General features: G+C 42.5%; 1 protein-coding gene across 2 annotated transcripts in view; it reads right to left on the bottom strand.

The window, feature by feature from the left end:
• The window catches only part of PWWP2A (PWWP domain containing 2A), a 70,504-nt gene that overhangs the window by 11,698 nt on the left and 37,676 nt on the right, over nt 1-21,130 (bottom strand). The window lies entirely within an intron of this gene.

Consider the following 21,130-nt stretch of genomic DNA (forward strand, 5'->3'; position numbering starts at 1 on the left):
GATTGTCTAACATCAATTCAAGTGTGGGCTAAGCACAACAAACTTTGCCTGAACACAAGTAAAAATGAGCTTCTCTGGGTCCCTAACACAAGTGGACACATACCTGACATCAAAATCTCTTTGGGGAAGTACAAACTCCCCTTCAAATCACAAGTCAGGAACCTTGGAATACAGTTAGATTCAACACTTACTTTGATTCCCCAAATCCAAGCAACCTTCAAAAGCTGCTTCTACTATTTACGACAACTATACTGCCTCTCTCCTTACATTAAGAAGGAAAATCTTATCCCCCTTGTGCATGCTACACATCAAGACTGGATTACTGTAATGCACTCTACAATGGTCTGACTACAAAGGTTCTGCACCAGCTCCAATTGATTCAGAATGCTGCAGCATGACTCACAGAAGGTTGCAAGTGACATGACCACATCATACCATTTTTGCAAAAACTTCATTGGCTACCAGTACAATGCAGGACTAAATTTAAAACTATGTCTGATCGTCAAGGCCCTTAAAGGAAATGGCACCGAGAACAAGATGAACCTCTACGCACCTCCGAGGACACTAAGGCCCTCCCAAGGGATATCCCTAATCACACCCTCTCCAAAAGACATTACACGATGTGATTTCCGCAAGCGAGCCTTCTCCAGAGTAGCCCACACACTCTGGAATACAGTCCCTGAACGGCTCTGCTTAACACAAAACTATCTGTACTTCAGGAAGGTGAAAACTTGGCTCTTCAACCAGGCCTTTAATGGAAGAAGTAGCGCACACACACACACGAAGTGACACAGGCTGCATATACTGAAGCAGGACATGTTTATCCACTCCTGCCCTAGCTAACATTTAATCATCTCTCTTAGCTCATGTGCAACTTTCTTTAGTCACCTTGTTTTCTAACTCCTCTTACCTATCTATATGTTCCATCTTTTCTTATACCCTACGCTGTCTATTAAAATGTTCTATTACATATTGTGTTGACGTTGTAAGTAGTATACTATGCCATACTTTGTATTATTTGAATATTTTTACTGCTGTAATTGTCTATTGCTTATGTTTATCCTAATTAATAAATAAAATACAAAGAAGTCAATCAACAAAGAACAAGAGCGTTGTAGTTATCCGGTTTACGCTGCATCTAGGTAAGTGAAACCAACATTTCAGCCACTGTGCTGTGGCTTTCTTCGGGGTGGGGTAAAGTCTGCAAGGACGGCTGGAGTGTAGGTTTCACTTACCTAAATGCGACACAACCCGATCAGCCACACTAGCCTAAGAGAACAAACAAGTGTTAGCTGCACTATTTATTAAGATTTATTAACCACCTTTGGGAAGAAAATTCACCAAAAGCAGTGTACAATGGGTGTGGCTTGGAGCTCACATTCATTTCCCAGTAGCTGGCAGAGCCAGCTTCCTTCTACTGCTGGTAATGTGGTTTCTGAATTGTAAACACTGAAGCAGTCTGCTGCTTCTAGCAATTTGCAGTCCCTGTTGCCTGCCAAAAATTACCCCCTGAAAACTGTATCTTGTCAATGTATTGTAATTTTTAAAGGCAAAATAGTAATAATAAAATTCTGTTATTCAATATTTCACAGACCTTGGTGTTTATCTTGAGAAAAGCATGTAAGCTCTTGTGCCGATGTAAGACTACAAAGGAGACCACTATATGTCTGAATTCTTAAACTTCTGTGTATCATGACAGAAGTAAGTGAGCAGACTAAATGGGCTTTATGGTCCTTAGCTGCCATCACACTATACCAACTATTAAAGAGTATTTTTGATTTGTGCTTCTCAAAGGGAACCAATGCATGGTTATTCTTTGCAGTGCAAATATTGCAGAATGGTGTTAAGTTTGAAAAATTCCATCAAAAATTTCACAATTAAAAAAAAATAGAGAAAAATTCTCATTTCTCTATTTCCTGCCGCCCCCCTCCCTCTTTGACCTTTGTTTTCAGGAGACAGGAAAGTCAGATTAGCAAAACTTGCTACCATTACAATCCGCATACATAGCGAGCTTGAACTGTTCCAGAGGCATGCAAGTTGTTGAGTACATAAAACATAAATCATCATGTACTCTGCAACCAGAAAAATACAAACATTTGCCAAAATAGTTTTCTGGCCCTTAATATTTCTTATTTTTATATTCTTGGGTTGGTGTACTGATAAGAGCAATGCATTTCCTTTTGTTTTTATGTATCTGCTCTTTCACACCCTAAATTGTGGTCAGTACATTAATAACAGATGTTGGTTTCTGCTGAGAAAAACAGCTGAAACTAGAGATTATAGTTTGGTTCATCTGCCTGCATGTACGGGCATGGTAATCTTGGTAAGTACTTGCCATTTACTCTTGGGAAGGTCACAAATAACAATGTCTTCGTACCCTGCATTTTTAACACATCTTTCGCCTGTGTATACAAAGGTGCACTATAGGCATGTTAGTGTTTTTAATGCGCGTTAAACGCTAACGCGCCTATAGGAATGTATTTAAAGGCGCGTTAAAAATGCTAATGTGCCTTAGTAAACATACTCCTTTGTGTTATGCTACTTTATGTAGGAATTTCACAAGTTCCTACATAAAGTAGCACAGCAGCAGTACCTTCCAGCATTTGTTCCTAAAATGCTTCATGTTGCCAGCTTTAGGCCCAGGTTTCCTGCTGCTCATCTGGATCTCTAGTTGAATTGGAACCAGACCTGGGGGTTTGACAGCATCGTTCTGTTCACAGCTACCCATGGCCTATACCCTGTTCCATATTCCTGTCCCCCTTCCTTCTCGTGGGATACCTTGTCTGGTCACTGCAGTGAGCAGTCCTTGGCCAGGGAACTAAGTACCAGGGTGCCTTCTGGAGTATGAACTACCCCAACATGATTCTGAATCCCTCAAAATGTAAAACAAGCTGGATCTCCATCTGCCTCCTCGTAATGTATCTCCATTAAGCCTTTTCAAATTCACTTAATGAATGCACCACCACCTCTGTTGCAAAATCACCAAAGAAGCCCCCCCCCCCCCCCCTAACCAGAAGTGGGTCTCTACAGCCTTTAGAATTCAATCTGAGATACCACTTCTGGTAGGTAGTTTTACATACTGGAATCCCTTTTTTTCTCTTTCTAACCTATCAACCCTATCAAACTGTTCTTGCACCACACCAGGGGCGTAGCCAAACAGCAGATTTTGGGTAGGCCTAGACAAGAAGTGGGTGGGCACAAGTGTTCTCCCCCCCTCCCCCACCAGCTTCAAAAAATATCTCAGCTGGCAGGAAAACACTGCTCTCTACCTTGGCAGCCTGCAGCAGGCATGCGCTGAAAACTGAGCAGGCGCAGTTGCCAGTATCGGCAGCTTAGGAAGCTGAGACTTCTGAAGTGGAGAGCAATGTTTTCAGCACCATCAGGAAGAGGTCTTCAGCTGGCGGAGCTTGGGGTCCCCACCAGCTACCACTAAATGTGTGCTGCTGCTGTTGGGTGGGCCTGAGCCCTAAGTGGGTGGGCCCAGGCCCACCTGTGGCTACGCCACTGCACCACACATTCCCAATATAGAAACCCTCTACTCATCACTTAGAATCAACCATAGTTGCCAAACCCCCCCCCCCCCCCCCCAAACTGGAACTCTCCCCCTAATTTAAGAGATGAATTGAACCACTGTCTGTCTAAAGCACCCTTAAAAATGCACCTCTCTTCCCTAGCTTGTAGACACTTGAGCGAATCCTGTTTGGTGAGTTCTGAGAACAGGATCAATTTCTGCTCTTTTCCATCCCATCACTAGAGTGACCTAATTCAGTGTATATTTATTTTCTTCCCTTAAATATTAAGTTGTAAACTTCTTTGCATCGTCCTCAAGAGCAAGAGAGTGTATGCCAAATGATAAACTAAACTGAATTTGTAATGTTGGACTCTGAATCCAGGCAACAGGAGTCTCCTTGAGTGGTGGCCAACTCTTTCCTGCCTGGGTGCTCTGTACCCTACCAACAAGGCTTCACCCACCCACCTCTGTCAAAAGAGTAGAAAACCTGACAAAGGGATTGAACTGGGACTTTCTATGCAGCATTGACCATGAGCCACCATGCTAGATCAGATAAAGGCTGGTTTTAATTTTTTCTTCTATATTTCATTTTCATCTTCAAGCTTTCTTTTTTTTTTTTTTAATCCTAACCAGTATCTCTGTAATATCCTGAAAAGTCTCTACTGGTCATGTCTATTTAGCCAATGGAAGTTATATTATACAATAAAAGCTATGACTGGAAAAACAAAAGTGATTTGACAACTGTATGATAAGTTGAAAACAGAATGATTAAATGTGTTTTTGCACGAATCACCCACTGTTGCTGGCAGGCCTGGATGCTACTAAGGCATTTGACCAAGTGAATTGGGACTACCTTTTTCAAATACTCAGATACGTGGGGCTGTCCGGGTGGTACTTGCATGCAATTGATACCTTATATACTGACCCTGGGGCCCGGGTCCTCGTGAACGGAATGTGCACTCCGCGTTTTTTGGTAAGACGGGGCACTAGACAGGGCTGCCCCCTATCCCCACTTTTATTTTTGATTTATCTAGAACCCCTGCTCCGTAGCATCATAAAAGATCCAGAGGTACAGGGAGTTCAGTTGCCACATCTCCAGATCAAAGTACTAGCCTACGCGGACGATATTCTTTTAGTGTTGACACACCCCCAAACATCGCTGCCAATAGCTTTAGACCACATAGCAGAGTTTGGATACTATTCGGGTTTTCAACTTAACTCACAGAAATCTGAGGCGCTGCCAATACCTCTTTTGGTGCGGGAGCGCTGGGAGGGAAGGTTCCCGTTGAAGTGGACCACGGATTATTTGGTCTATCTGGGGGTTAGAATACCAACTTCATTAACACAACTTTACAGAATTAATCTAGCCCCCTTGTGGAGGGAGACACAACACACCTTAGAAATGTGGCAGCGCCTCCCCTTGTCTTTGTGGGGACGGGTGGCTCTGTACAATATGATTTTGGTCCCTAAATGGCTATATGTGGTTCAGGTGTTGTCCCTTTTCTTCCTATATAAAGATGAACGGAAATTGCACAGACTACTTGCTAGATATCTCTGGAAAGGGAAAAGGCCCAGGGTCACACAAAAACAGACATATCTTCCAATACCTAAAGGAGGGCTTGGGGTTCATAGTATACAGCGTATGTCTGTGGCGGGTTGTATGAGACACATTACAGACTGGTTCAGGGGAACGTCCTATTTTTCATTTCCCATCACTGAAACCATAATGGTGAGCAGGTGCCATTTTAGTTATTGGCTACATGCGCCAGCAGGCAAAGCACCTACTGCTAAAGGATGTTCTCCTATCTTTATGCCACTAAGACGGACATGGCGATGGTTGTGCAAAGCTGGGGACTTTGAGTGCCACTCCTCCCCCTTCCTACCGATTGGAGGAAACGCAGATTTCCCAGCGGGCACGGATACTGTGACCTTCCGGAAATGGAGAGAGGGGGGGACAGTTTTTTTGTTCCAGGTGCTAACAAAAGAGGGAAAATGTAGGTCCTTTAAAGACTTATGTGAGACTGCTGGACTCCCGGTACGGGCCACTTTTTCTTATCTACAACTGAGTCATTACATTGCCTCCCTCCCTCGAGTCTCTTTGACCTCGCAGAGACGGAGGCAACTCACAGATTTGCTTGACCTGGAGGCGCAGCTTTTGGTTCCTCTTAAATTCTACCATTTTAAAATTAAAGAACTCTGCCCGGAGATAACATATGATCAGATTGCCAGGGCTTGGACTGGAGATTTGGGTTGTCCTATAACTGGTGCAATGGTACAAACTAATCTGGTTATCGGATATAGGACCTTCAGAGATGTGACACTACGGGAATCCCAGTATAAATTTACGATGAGGCTCTACATTTCACCACACAGAGCGTTCAGGGCTACCATGCGTCCCTTGGATGATTGCCCCAAGTGTGCGAGACCTGGAGCACACTTGGGACATATGTTCTGGTTGTGTCCCCCGGTCCGTGCTTTCTGGGTTCAACTCTGTGCCTTTGTCTCAACTGTTTGGGAGTTGACATGGTACCCCTTTCCCGCTTTATTGTTCGACAAATACAGAGTGAGGGGGAACCGGAGAAGGGGTATGCTACCTTTCCTCCGAAGGGCGGTTGCTATGGGAAAGAAAACGATCCTACTGAACTGGATTTCATCAGAGCCACCTTCTGTGTCAAGATGGCGATCCCTCATGATCTCCCTGGGTGCCCTGGAACGTAGGGAGGTGAATGACTTAGCATCCCCACGGGGAGATAGACTATTACAATGTTGGTTACTGTTCTGGGATACCTTGACCCCCACGGCTCGCAGTAGAATCCTGAATGGGTAATGCTCACGGGAGGGAGGGTGGGAGGGGGGTGGGAAGGAGGGGAGTTAGAAGGAATAAGGCGGGAAAGAACAAAATTATGGATGGCCAGTTTGAATAAGTTGGATGTTTGTTAAGTTGTTTGAAATATACTTGCAATGTAATGCATTTCTTCACTTCATTATCACTTGTAAACTTATGACCATCAATAAAAATGATATAAAAAAAAAAAAAAATGTGTTTTTGCTTATTCTGAGAGAGCACTGGTTGGATTACTTAACCAGTTAAACTTCTGTTATATAACCACAGTGACTTAATTTAAATTGAGCACTTGTGTTTCATCAGTGCTTTAACTTTTAAAGAATTGTAGTGATGCAACTGATACAGTATGAATAGCTTTACAGCACTAGAGTGCCAGGTGTGACAGAGAATTGAATGGTCAGGTCACTTTACATTGACATCACCCCAGGGCATAAACCAAACCTATGGCAGCCTAAAAATAAATACACCCTGCTCAACTGAATAAGGGTGGTGGAGGGGAAGAGGAGCCTAATGATAAAATCTAGGTACTCAAAAACTGGAGCTTAAATAATTTTATATCGCAGCTTTTAATAAGACTAATCGCACCAATGAACTTATAGTGAAAAGGAGTTGTAGGAAATTCATATGTTGTCATTAACGGGAGCTGCCACCATTGTTATTAAAGGTTGCACTAGTGGTAGCAGAGACTTCAGTACAGGATGATGTTTCATAGTATCCATCTTCATTTTAGTTGGAGTAATTGATAGCAAGGTCTCTTTTGTCCCCCCTGGTTTTTAAGTTTCTTCATGTACCCTCCAGAGCTATAGTGTTTATGTATGTGCTAGTATTTCAGTGTATGTTCTAATTTGGAAATCACGGCAGCCATTTTGACAGAAGACAGCATGGGCTACCAGGACTATACAGTAAGCAGGGGGGAGGCACTTTCGCAGTTTAGGAGGGGGGGGAAGTGGGTGCTCTTTTTGTTTATGGGGGGGAGGGGAAGAAAGAAATGCTTGAATATAAACTCTTGGTTTATATTTGAGTTAACCCCCCCTTTTTTTATAGGGGAAAAGTTATCTTCGATTATGTTTGAGTATATATGGTAGTAAAATATATAGGCTGGAGTCCCTACTTCCGTGAACATAAATATTGCCATGCTGGGACAAAACAAAGGTTCATCAAGCCCAATCCAGTTCCCAAGTACCTAGCAAGATCCCAGAACAGTAAAACAGATTTTATGCAGCTTATCCTAGACATAAGCATTGGATTTTCCCAATTCCCTCTTAATAACTGCTTATGGATTTTTTTTCCTTTAGGAAATTATCCAGACTTTTTTAAACCCTGTTAAACTAACTGCTTTTACCACATTCTCTGGCAACTAATTGAAGAGTTTAATTACACAATGAGAAGAAATATTTTCTCCGCTTTGTTTTAAATTTTAAATTTACTACTTAGTAGCTTCATTGTGTGCCCCCTAGTCCTACTAGGTTTGGAAAGAATAAACAAGCAATTCAAGTCTACCCCTTCCACTCCACTCAATATTTTATAGACTTCTATCATATCTACCCTCAGCCATCTCTTCTCCAAGCTGAAGAGCCCTAGCCTCTGTAGTCTTTCCTCATAGGGAAGATATCCTTCTTTGTACCTTTTCTAATTCTCCTATATAATGTTTGAGATGAGGTGACCAGAATTGCACACAGTATTCAAGGTGCAGACGCACCATGGAATGATAAAGTCATTGTTTCCGTTCCTTTCCTAGTAATTCCTAACATTATTTGCTTTCTTAGACGCAGCTGCAAACTGAGCAGAGAGTTTCAACTTAACGATGACACCTGGATCCTTTTCCTGGGCAGCGACTCCTAATTTGGAACCTCACATTATGTAGCTATAGGTTAGGTTCCTCTTCCCCACATGCCTCACTTTGCACTTGCTCACATTAAACAGCATCTGCCATGGTTCCAGGTAACATAAGCATAAGTACTAGCTCCATGGGTACTGCAGCCAGCCTTCCAGTGTTAAGTCCTGTTTTATCGTTTTAGTGTTTACTGGTAAACACCACAAAGGCAAGAATTAAATTTTTACAAATTTTGAAACTGTGATAGGTAAATGGAAGTAGAGTGACAGTTCTGACCCTAAAAATGTTACTGGGTGCCATGGATGGGCCATTTTGGTCTTTATAATCATCTGCTACGCTACCATCACAAGCCAAAGTATATGGAATGGGGCATGCCTTACTAAAAAAGGAGTGGCCTAGTGGTTAGGGTGGTGGACTCTGGTCCTGGGGAACTGAGTTTGATTCCCACTTCAGGCACAGGCAGCTCCTTGTGACTCTGGGCAAGTCACTTAACCCTCCATTGCCCCAGGTACAAATAAGTACCTGTATATGTAAGCCACATTGAGGCCGCCATGAGTGGGAAAGTGCGGGGTACAAATGTAACAAACAACAAAAAAAAAAGGCCTAACCTCCTGCGCATTATGTGAGGAAAGGAAAGGTGGACATAGCCTAGCAGGACAAGCACTACAGAATGCAGAGTCCAGCCTCTGTGCTGCCAAGCAACCCTGAACTGAGGGAAACCACTGGTGGGGGGGGGAACAGCACCACAAAAATCAACATTTTAAAACAAATACTGGTTGGAAATCAGCTGCAATTTGTTCATTTTTATTATTATTATTGTTGGTTATTTTTGGGTGGGTTGGTTGGTTGAATTCCATTCTTTACCAATGCTGCTCCTTAAGTAGTTTATGTGGGGAAAATATGAATCAGTAACTTAAAAGGGATATTTTATGTAAATTGTCTGCTAGAATATAATTACCCCCCCCCCCCCCCCCAAAAGGCCTAACCTACCTCCATGCCTTCATGGTGAAGCAGTCTACCCTTTTATTTTTATAGGAAGTACAATGGTACCTTACTCTATGGAAGAAATAATCTAAAGGGCCCCTTTCACCAAGCCGCACGCAGGTTTGCCACACACTAAGTCTGCCTTTTACCTTCGTCCAGTAAAAGGTTTTTCAGTAAAAGGAAATGGCTGTGCGTTAAGTTGAACACTTGCTGTGTGGCCATTTCCTGGGGGAGCCCTTACCACTTCCTATTACTGCTGGGCATGCCCCCACAATGCAACCCCCAAAAAATGGTGCACAGTGGGGGACCAGAACTACTGTCCTACACTGCATGCCATTTCCTGCCGGAACTATGTTTTTAGGATTGCGCCACACACTGCCTGGTTACCACTGCACTACCGCAGGTAACCGGAAATAGCTGTGGGGCAAGTGTTCAACTTACCAAACGGCCATTTCTTTTGAAAAAGAAAAAAAAAATCAACTTTTACTGGGTGGTGGTGGTAAAAGGGCACCTCAGCGCAAGGCAAACCCGCGCATCAATGCCAGCGCAGGGCCCCTTTTATTAGCGCTTGTTAAAAGGGGCCCTTAGTAAGAGAGCCATAAGTACATAAGTATTGCCATACTGAGACAGACAAAGCCCAGCACCCTGTTTCCAACAGTGGCCAATCCAGGTCACAAATACCTGGCAAGGTCCCAAAAAAGTACTAAACATTTTATACTGCTTATCCCAGAAATAGTGGATTTTTCCCAAGTCCAATTTAATAATGGTCTTTAGTTTGTAAGCCCTCTGGCGATAGGGAAATACCTACCACAGCCGATTGCAACTCACTTTGAGCTACCACTGGAAAGGTGTTAGTTAAATGCAACATTAAAAAAAAAAACACACACACACATGTCCCAGCACCAGGGAAATTTTTCAAAGCAACCTCCCTCCCCCCAACACAAATGATTTTTACTTGTATGGGACCTTACTTCTGGAATTCATGTAAAACAGGGATTATTATAGAAACATTTCATTGTTGGAAAACAAGAGACTGAAACTTAATCTAGTAGTTCCTAAGCCAAGCATGGAATTGGGTCACACATGCATGATAGCTGTTGAGGCATCAATTTTCTACGTTATAGTAGGATGAGCTGGTTGTGCTGTTTGACTCGTGGGTGTGTGTTAAAGATGGTGGAGAGAGCACCAAGTAAATCTTTCCTTATGGATTTTTAAAATAGGATTGTTCAAGTGTTTGTTGTTAATGACAGAATATAAAGATGTAGCTTAAATAGTATAAATTCCACAATGCTTAAACGTAGTAGATGATGGCAGAAAAAGACCTGCACGGTCCATCTAGTCTGCCCAACAATTTAAACTCATATGTGCTACTTTATGTGTATACCTGACCTTGATTTGTTTCTGCCATTTTCAGGGCACAGACCGTAAAAGTCTGCCCAGAACAAGGCCCACCTCCCAACCACCAGCCCCGCCTCCCCCCACCGGCTCTGCGATAGAGATAGGAGATAGATAATATAAAGAAACATTTCTTCAGAGAAAAGGTTTCAGGGGTACGGATCTATGAGATTCTGAAATGCACAAAGCAACAGCCAAGATCCTTACGTGAAGTGAAATGAGGCAGGCCAAGCAGATGGGTTTTATAATAGTTTTCCGCTATTAGTTGGGCTACAGGCACACTGTCTCACCACTATAAAAACTCTGTTAGTGAAATTTGGCTTATTAGGTTATTGATAAACAATTTTCCATGAAATCCAGGAGTAGGGAAAGAAGTTAGGAGTGTTCACAAGATATTCACACCTGTAATTCAATTGTGCTGTGATTTATTTATTGGGATTTATTAACCGCCTTTATGAAGAGATTCAACCAAGGCGGTGTGCCCATGACTGTAAAATAGGGGATACTATTTCATCATATTTGCAAGAGTTGTATGAAAGCAATTCCATTTCAGAGAGAAACCCTAAGGGTAAAAGAGGTTGTAAAAGGTTAAAATAGTTTATAAGTTTGAATAAGAACTATATTAGATCTTACTATTCTTAGAGGCAAAGAAGGCCTTCCTAATTATTCCTCTGCTTCCCTGTAACCTGCTGGAAGATGGTTGAGCTATCCATATCTGGGGAACAGGTGAAGAGCACTAGGGAGGCATAGCTAATGGAAAAATTCACACTGGAACTGAAAGACTGGTCCATGGAGAAAATTTGGGAGATGAGATGGAGTACCCCATTGCCTGTCAGGTTTTCAAGATATCCGGTGTTTCCCAAGTTGGTCCTGGAGTACCCCCTTGCCACTCAGGTTTTCAGGATATCTGCAATGAATATGCATGAAAGATTTGCATACAATAGAAGCAGTCTATGCAAATCAATCTCATGCTATTCATTGCAGATATCCTGAAAACCTGAGTGGCAAGGGGGTACTCCAGGACCAACTTGGGAAACACCGGAGTACACCACAGATTTAAGGATGACCTAAGACAAATAAAAATGTAGGGAAATGATTTGGAAAAAATGTTATCACAGACTATTGATAAACAATCATTTAGTGCACTGGACATGCTGCTCTCCAAACTCCTGTATGGACAGTGTAAATGAATAGAGGTGCATGAAATTGATGTAAAAGAAAAGGGGAACCTGTTTTTATCATTTTGAATTTACTCAGCTTTACTTTTTTTTTTCTCTTGCACTTTTTGTTCAGGACCATACTGGTATTCTCACCCTCCCCTGCAGCACAGCAGAGACTGTAATGGCACCTGGCACCACACCCATGTCAACACTGACTTTCCCCAAGAGCCTAGTGGGCACTGTGCCAGTATGCAGCTGCTGGGTGTAAGTCACACCCATGTCTCGCTGGAGGCCCAGCAGAAGCCACAATAGCTGGTCCCACACCAAAGCTGTATGCAGCTTGCCCAAATTTTTGCAGTCTGATGTTTCGGAAACCACTTTTTTATTGGAATCATTTCACCATAATGCCACATTTTTCAGTGGCTGATCAGATTACATCTTGCACTTAAACATCCCTAAGGGCCAGAAGCTCTACCCAAAACAAGCCTGTGGAATCCCTCCACTCATCTTCTATACACAACTGTCACCTTGATTGTACACATTTTGGTTTTTTTCTGAAATTAACAGGGCTTCTTGGCAGGTTTAGCTAACACACAATAACTGCATCCTGCAGATGTACAGAAATAAATGGCCAAGAGTTAATCTGACGGCAGTGGGGAATTAGAAAATGTAATAAAAATCCACAATGAAAAAAAAAAACTTAAGCCTAGAAGAATACAAAGAACAAAACCACCACACCGCAGCTGTTATGACCTGACGGTACAATCTCTTGGTAACCACACCTTCCACCATTAACATTCCTTTTCTAAAGATATCTAACCACAGCATCACATTATATACTTATAAATCAACAAACTGAATAGGCTTAAGACAGGCTACAAATTCAGGCAGTTGACCTTTTTAGATTTGTAGTCATCAAGATAGGGCTGTCATTGCATCACACTATACATCTTCAGATACGCGTCTCTTCCCTTCATATTATTTAAATTGAAAGATGCGTGTCTCTTCCCTTCATATTATTTAAATTGAAAGATGCGTGAAGAGAGACAGAAAGGTCTTAGAGGCTCTTTTACTAAGCAGCTTAGGTACCAACCCACACCTCCCGCAGCTAGAATGGCCTAAAGTGGCAATTGCCACTTCTACATTAGTTTTGTGATCTGCAAGCTAAGTGCACAATAATTTTTCTTTTGGAGGGAGAGTCAAGGCAGAACATTGGCATGGATGCGCTAACCAGCTAGATAGCTACAGAAGCCCTTAGCACCTCCTAAATAAGAGATGGAAGTGCTCCTGTGGTAACTTTTTTCAACATCCACATGCTAACGGCACTTGGAAACGTATTTTCAATGCTTTGAAAATGAGCCCCATAGCCATATATCCAAGCCCTTGTTGACAACCCTGCTAAAAATGGGGCTTAGTGTGTGAGGAAAGTCCCATTTAAAGGCTCCCTAAGCCCATTTCTTAGCACAGCTAAGTAAAAAGGCCCCTTACATCACATAGATTTGAAACTTGTGAATGGTAGCACTACTCATCAAGGTTGCAACCATCCAGATCTCCATTTTAAATACCTAGAAGTCCCTCTCTCCAACGTGGGAGTACTTCTTTCATTCTTCCACCTGATACTTAGGTTCAAAAGGACTGGGGATAGACTGTAAACTTCTAAGGAATTTCCTTGTAAAAATGTACACAACCTGATCAATGAAGCTTGAAGTAGAAATGTAGTAAGTTTTGAAGTGTCCCTTAAACAGGAGGAAAAAACTCCAACCTTTACAGACTTTATCTAACAAATGGAACCTCAAACCTCCAACAAGGGACCATACATAAGTACTTATAACACCTTGTATATACAGGAGTAGATTACTATCATAGGTTCCTACTAAGAAAGGAGAAGAGAAAAAAAGCCCAAACGAAAAAACTCATCTTAAATGAGAAAACCGTATGGGTTAAAAAACTGTCCTCCCCTCTTGTAAAAATTTAAAGACTCTGTAAAAGGAACACCAAAACCAAACCTACCTACGCTAACCTCAACCCAGAACCAGACTACCTATTAGGAGACCTCTCGGGAGAAGAGAGCCCCAAGAAAACTAACTCGGGCACTAAAGCAGTAGGAGAAAACCCAAACCTGCCCGGTCTTAAGTAAACTTAGAAGCCCCCCATGGCCAAGCATCCAAAGTGAAAAAAGTTTTTATACTTAGCTTTGTCCCAACATGGAAACTTCAAAAAGAACCTGCATAGTTGTTTTGTGAGGAATGCTGGCCACTAGCGATCTGCAATCCCCCAAGGGCTCCGGAGCCTTACAAGAAATATATTTGATTCGACGAAAAAACGCCGACCCTCCAACAAGAGCGCCTTGTTTCGCCACCCTCGTGGCTGCTTCAAGAAGGGCGCTTTAAATCCATCAGCTACTAAAAAACAACGCTGGAAACCAAGTCTCTGTCGTATAAGTGCCACAGATGGTGCCCTTCCTGTAGTAATTAGGGGGGGGGGGTGAGGCTAACATTACAAAATATAGTAGGAATGATGTATTACACTCATCCTGCTACCAACTTTACACTCTTCAAAGCTACATTCTTCTAATTTGACATCTAAAAGTAGACATTGCAATGGCCAGCAGTTGAGGACACCTCCATCGGGGATCTAGTTCCTTGGAGCTGTAAAAAGTATCCTCAGTAAATATACATATTCTGCATATGCACCAAGATGTCAATGAAGATACTCCTTTATAGATTTAAGGAAATGGATCCCCTGTGTGGGTGAGCTCACCTCTTGGCAATGTACCAGGAGTACTTTAATTACAGTCTAAGAGCTTAAAAAGAATTAAGCAAGCTTTGAACTTAATGAAGACAACAGCAGGATCAGTGCAATGCATCATTCCTGCTATAAATTACGTGTGTTTAGCCTCTGGCCCAAGTCATAAGTACCACCATGCTGGGACAGACCAAGGGTCCATCGAGCCCAGCACCCTGTCACCAACAGCGGCCAAAAGAACAATCAATTCATCCCGCCCATCCTAGAAATACTGCATTATTCCCTCATCTATTCAATAACATTCTGTGGCTTTTTCCTCCAGGAAGCCGTCCAACCCTTTTTTGAAGTCTGCTAAATTAACCGCCTTAACCACCTTTTCCGGTAGCGAATTCCAGAGTTTAACTACACATTGAGTGCAGAAAACTTTCCTCCGATTCGTTTTAAATTTACCACACTGCAGCTTCATCACATGCCCCCTTGTCCTAGTATTTTTGGAAAGCGTAAACAGACGCTCCACATCGACCCGTTCCATTATAGACCTCTATCATATCTCCCCTCAGCAGCCTTTTCTCCAAGCTGAAGAGCCCAGCCTCTTCAGCCTATCCTGATAGGGAAGTTGTCCCATCCCCTGTATCATCTTTGTCACCCTTCTCTGCACCCTTTCCAATTCGGCTATGCCTTTTTTGAGGTGCGGCGACCAGAATTGAACACAATACTCGAGGTGCGGTCACATCATGGAGCGATACAACGGCAGAATAATATCCTCATTTTTGTTTTCAATCCCTTTCCTAATGATACCCAACATTGTATTTGCTTTCCTAGCCGCAGCAGCACATTGAGCAGAAGTTTTCAACGAATCATCAATGATGACCCCTAGATCCCTTTCTCGGGACTCCCAACGCTGAACCTTGAATGATGTAGTTATAGTTTGGGTTCCTCTTTCCCATATGCATCACTTTGCACTTGTTCACATTAAATGTCATCTGCCATTTAGACGCCCAGTCTCCCAGTCTCGTAAGGTCCTCTTGTAGTTTTGCACAATCTTCCCGCTATTTGACTACTTTGAATAACTTTGTGTCATCGGCAAATTTGATTACCTCACTAGTTATCCCCATCTCTAGGTCATTTATGAATATGTTAAAAAGTAGAGGTCCCAACACCGATCCCTGAGGGACCCCGCTAACTTCCCTTCTCAATTGCAAATATTGACCTTTTAATCCTACTCTCTGTTTCCTATCTTTCAACCAGTTTTTAATCCACAGTAAAACACTACCTCCGATCCCATGTCCCTCTAATTTCCTCTGTAGTCTTTCATGAGGGACCTTATCAAATGCCTTCTGAAAATGTAGATACACAATATCAACCGGCTCACGTTTCTCCACGTTTGTTTACCCCTTCAAGAAATGCAGCAGATTAGTGAGGCAAGACTTCCCTTCACTAAATCCATGTTGACTTTGTCCCATTAATCTATGCTTTTGAATGTGCTCTGCAATTTTGTTCTTGATAATAGTGTCTACCATTTTGCCCGGCACCGATGTCAGTCTCACCGGTCTATAATTTCCTGGGTCTCCTCTGGAACCTTTTTTATGTTTAAATCATTTTTATTGAGTTACAAGCCAACAATAGTGCAACAGATTATCATGTTTCTATATAATCTTATTTAACTCTATCCTCTGTAGTCCCTCTCTTGCCCCTCCCTTCTCCTCCCCCCTCCCCCTCCCCCTCCCCCTCCCCAATTGGTAGTGCTTCAAAGTCTTATCTTGAGGTTAGATTCAAGTCTCGAAAAAGGAAACTCTGGAGAGTCAGTTAAGGAGCTTACTCCTTGCCGCTGGCTGCAAGGTATTCCAGAACCTTTCCCAGGTTTTCTGTAAAGATCTCCCAGCTTCAGAGTCAATATCCCTGATGTTACATCGTTCTAGCTTCAACAGTTCAATCATATGGTTCCGCCACAGTCCCACTGTTGGGGTCGTCAGATCCCTCCAGCAAAGAAGGATTGTCTTCTTACCAATCAACGCTGCCCGCTGCAGGAAGGATATAAAGCCCGGCGGTGCTGGCTTCGCATATGCAAAGATCCCAAACAGTAATAGTGGATGTTGTTGCACTGTATGACCCCAATACTTTTTAACCTCTGTCAGGATCTGTGACCAATATCCAATGATCCTCGGGCATGTCCATATCATATGTCCTAAATTCACTGGTTCGTGCTTGCATTTTAGGCACTCCCCTGTCTTTCCAAAACCTGCTTTATATGCTCTCTCTGGAGATATGTACATCCGCATCGCAAGTTTATATTGCAGTTCCCAGTTGCGTGCAAAGATAGAGCCTTTTCTGATTGATTGCAAGAAATCTTGAAACTCGCTGTCTTTGAGCTCTTTCCCTAACTCAAGGGACCAGACCTGTGCCCGATGCTTATAATCCAAGTCCTCCGTGGAGTCCTGCAAAAATCTGTGGTGGTATCTTAATGGGACTTGATTTTGTGATCCCAGCATCAGCGCATCATTTAGTGTGTCTTGTACATCTTCACTCAAATGTTCCCATCCCAATGCTATTAGATAATGTTGCAGCTGAGCATAGGCGAAAGTGTCCTTTGTATCCAATTTATAGTCAGTTTGTAGTTCCTCATACGATTTAAGTCGTCCATCATTAACTAGTTGATACACATACAGGCATATTTTCAAAGCACTTAGCCTTCCAAAGTTCCATAGGTTTCTATGGAACTTTGGAAGGCTAAGTGCTTTGAAAATATGCCTGTATAGTGTATTCCGTGCTTTCCCCACTGTCTAAACACTGGGGAAGTGGTGCCTGTTGGGAAATCTGGATTGTTGTATAATGGCAGATAAGGAGCCACTGCTGCTGAGAAACGGTGTCTCCTGCACAACCAGCGCCATGCCTCTCCGGCAGAAAGCACCAACGGATTTCTCCCAATTCTAGTTTCCTCTTGGATGTGTGTATCTGCCAGCCTAGGTGCGCTGCTGGGGAAGTCAATGCTTCCACCGGTGTCACCAAGAAGTACTGCTGTCCCCTTAGCCAGTCTCTAATATGTCGTAGGGCACAAGATATCGTCAAGTATCGTATACTTAAAAGCCCCATTCCCTAAATGTGAATGTAATTAAGTAAAATGATAAATAAAAAAAATTTAAAAAAAAAGCCCCATTCCCCCATGCTCCCTCGGCTTCTGTATCTCCTCTATAGAAAGTCTGGGGCGCCTCCCTCTTCATAGAAATTTCTGCATAAGTTGCTTAAGTATTCTCTCCTCCTTCTGTATCAGAAATAATGGCAGCATCTGAAATCGATACAGCCAACGAGGAGCCACTACCATGTTAAGCAATGCAATGCGCCCTGATAGGGAGAGAGGGCAAGCCTCCCAGAGTTGTAATGTGCGCTTGGTCTCAGACAACAGCGGGAGCACATTAGTCGTATACAACCTGGACATATCTGTTGTTATGTCCCAAATAGTGCAATTTGTCTGTTACCCATTGCAGGGGAAAGTGGCCACGCCATTCATCTTTTACCTCTGCTGTCTGTGGGAGCGCTATTGATTTTGTCAGGTTTAATTTGAAACCCCACAGCCTCCCGTATCATTCCAGTACTTGCAGAAGGCTATCTAATGACTCCTGTGGGTTGTCTAATACTAATAGTAAGTCATCCGCGTATGCTAAGACTTTAATGTGGTGTTCGCCTATCTGTGCTCCTTGTATCTCTGCCACAGCCCGTATCACGCACAGCAAAGGCTCTAAAGAGAGCAAGAACAGTGAAGGCGATAACGGGCAGCCTTGTCTGGTCCCTCTATTTATGGAAAACTCCCGTGTTCTTACCCCGTTAACCAGTAAACTAGCCCTTGGGTTTGTGTACAGCGTTTTAATTGCCTGAAGGTACCAGCCCTGTATTCCAACCCATTCTAAGGTTTCAAATAGGAATGGCCAAAGTACTCTATCAAATGCGCGTTCCGCATCTAAGCTTACTACCAGCCTTTTTGATGTTCCTACCGTGTTCTGCATGATTGCTACCAATAATTTCCATGTGTTAAGTACTGACTGTCTCCCCCGCACGACTGGAACCTTTTTTAAATATCGGCGTTACATTGGCCACCCTCCAATCTTCCAGTACCACGCTCGATTTTAAGGATAAATTACAAATCAATAACAGTAGCTCTGCCAGCTCATTTTTTAGTTCTATCAGTACCCTAGGGTGAATACCATCCGGTCCAGGAGATTTGCTACTCTTCAGTTTGCAGGACTGCTCCATTATGTCTTCCAGATTTACAGATATTTCAATAAGTTTTTCCGACTCTTCAGCTTCGAATACCCTGTCCGGCATCAGTATCCCACCCAAATCTTCCTCGGTGAAGACCGAAGCAAAGAACTCATTTAGTTTTTCTATTTCTTTGTCTTCCTTGATCGCCCCTTTTACACCCCAGTCATCCAGCGGGCCAAACGATTCTTTTGCCGGTTTCCTGCTTTTAATGTATCTAAAAAAACTTTTTCGTATCAGTTTTCGCCTCTTGCGCTATCTTTCTTTCAATATCCCTCTTTGTCCACTATTGATGGTTTGTAAGGTGTTTATTTATTTATTTATTTTCGGGGGGGGGGGGGGGGGTCAGGTCACCGATACAGAACTTTTTAAACATATTTTCTATTTGCCCATTGCAGCTGGGGTGGAAGCTCCTGTGGTCCCCTGGTAATGTTTCTTAAAATATACATCATTGCTTCAAGGCAGCACCCTAGCCACTTAATAAAACCCTCTCCCAACTCCTTTTCATCCGTGAGCAGTAACACTCTCCTACAAATCTGTTTAAAACTATTGGTATTTAAATTTAAAGTAAATTACTTTAGAAGTTGCAACCAATATGCCCAGATCCAAACATGAGAAGAGTGAATAGGAGCCCTACTCTGGCTTTGGCTGTGAGCAAGTGTGTGTGTGTATATATATATGTATAATCTTTTATGACAGATGCCTGAATGTACGGCACAATTTGGAACATAAGGACAGAGCCAGGCGGACTTCTATGGTCTATGTCCCAGAATCACCAAGTATATATATGTGTTCATTGTTGATTTAAATCTGTTACAGTGGCCAGGGTTGAGAGCCTGACAACTGCTGCTACTGCAGACAAGCTTTAAACTTAACCTATTTCAACATCTTTGTGTATTTTTTTTTAAATAAATGTAAAATTCTGAAGACCACAGCAAAAAGGGTAACTGGCAGAGTAGACTGATGAACCATGAACTCAGATTTGAATTCAAATCCTACCATTTGTGACTTTTGGCAAGTAACTCTGGCTTCCACTCAGATTATAAACCCTCTGGGGCAGTCACATATTTTACTTGTATAGTAATCTAAAGTTATAAATGCCAAAATATTAGCAATGACAGATGCCACTCAGCTACTAGACATTCAATTTAAAGTGGCACTACCAGCAACAAATTATAATAATGAATTTGGCAATTCAAATTACCACCACCCTTTTGTTGCTCCAATTCTCATTTGACTTCTGAACCGATAATTAGGATTTTTGAACATGCTTGTTTAATTAGCTACAAGCAGCAGCACTACTGCAAAATAATTAAATTTCAGCTTTGTTATGCCGATCCTTGTCAGAAGCCCAAGCAAGTGTCTCATAAATCATAGACAGCATGAATATAGCAGAGAGGAGAAAGATACATACGGGAGAGTTCTAGGCTGGAGAAATCACAGGAGTCAGGTTCCTTGAGTGCCTAAAAGTGGGCAAATGTACTAATAGCACTCAATAATGACATTATTGCATGTTTATCTGTCACAAGCAGGTATGACTAAAATGGGTCTTGCAACAGTAAATATGCAACAGTGGCATCATTATGCATTGTTAGTCACCAAGGGGTCATTTATTAATTAATAAAATCAAAATCCAGGGTGGGGGGGGGGGGGGCTAAAGAGCAAAAATGCTTTTTTTTTTTTTTTTTTTTTTTAATTCTCAAGGACAAATTTTCCCTAGAACCTCACCATTTTTGGACTGGCCCTTGACTTTTGAAAATATATTTCCACACCTGACCCAAAGTACAGCAAGTATAAATTTCATTTAACATAAATGAGAGAAAACATGAAGCCAGAAGGAAAGGTGTTCCATGAACAGAACTAAAACAAAGTTAGGAAACAAACTACTTTTAAGCAATTTAGTACAGCTGTTTAAAATGTTCTCCCATTCCAACAGCTGTTTAGCAAACAAAGGGAAATCTCTAAATTGAACAAGTTAAACAAAAAAATCATAAATCATACATGGCCATACCCCCCCCCCCCCCCTTTTCCAGGATCACAGAGCACAAAAACCCAGTCTGTTGATGGGTGTTCTCCACTGTAGGAAGCCCTGCCCTATACACCTCTCTAAACTGGGGGTTGGGATTCCAAATGGGGGTCACCAAAATCATATTTGAGGGTCACAACCTGGGTGGGTTCTCCATAGGTGCATCATTAGTCTGCAAAGTGTTGCACAAATTTCCTCTGGCCTCCATCATGCGAGGGCAGCCACAAAAAGAATGTTAAGCACTGCTCTAGGGAAACAAGAGGGGAAGTGGCAAAGCCTTGACCGAGAGCAGTCAGAGGCAGAGTTCCTTAGATGACACAACCCATTTAGTTTAAAATGCTTCATCTAAGTTCCACATTCAGGTACCAACAACTTTTAC

The sequence above is a fragment of the Microcaecilia unicolor genome, chromosome 8, assembly GCF_901765095.1.
Source record: "Microcaecilia unicolor chromosome 8, aMicUni1.1, whole genome shotgun sequence".
In the NCBI taxonomy this organism is placed as follows: domain Eukaryota; kingdom Metazoa; phylum Chordata; class Amphibia; order Gymnophiona; family Siphonopidae; genus Microcaecilia; species Microcaecilia unicolor.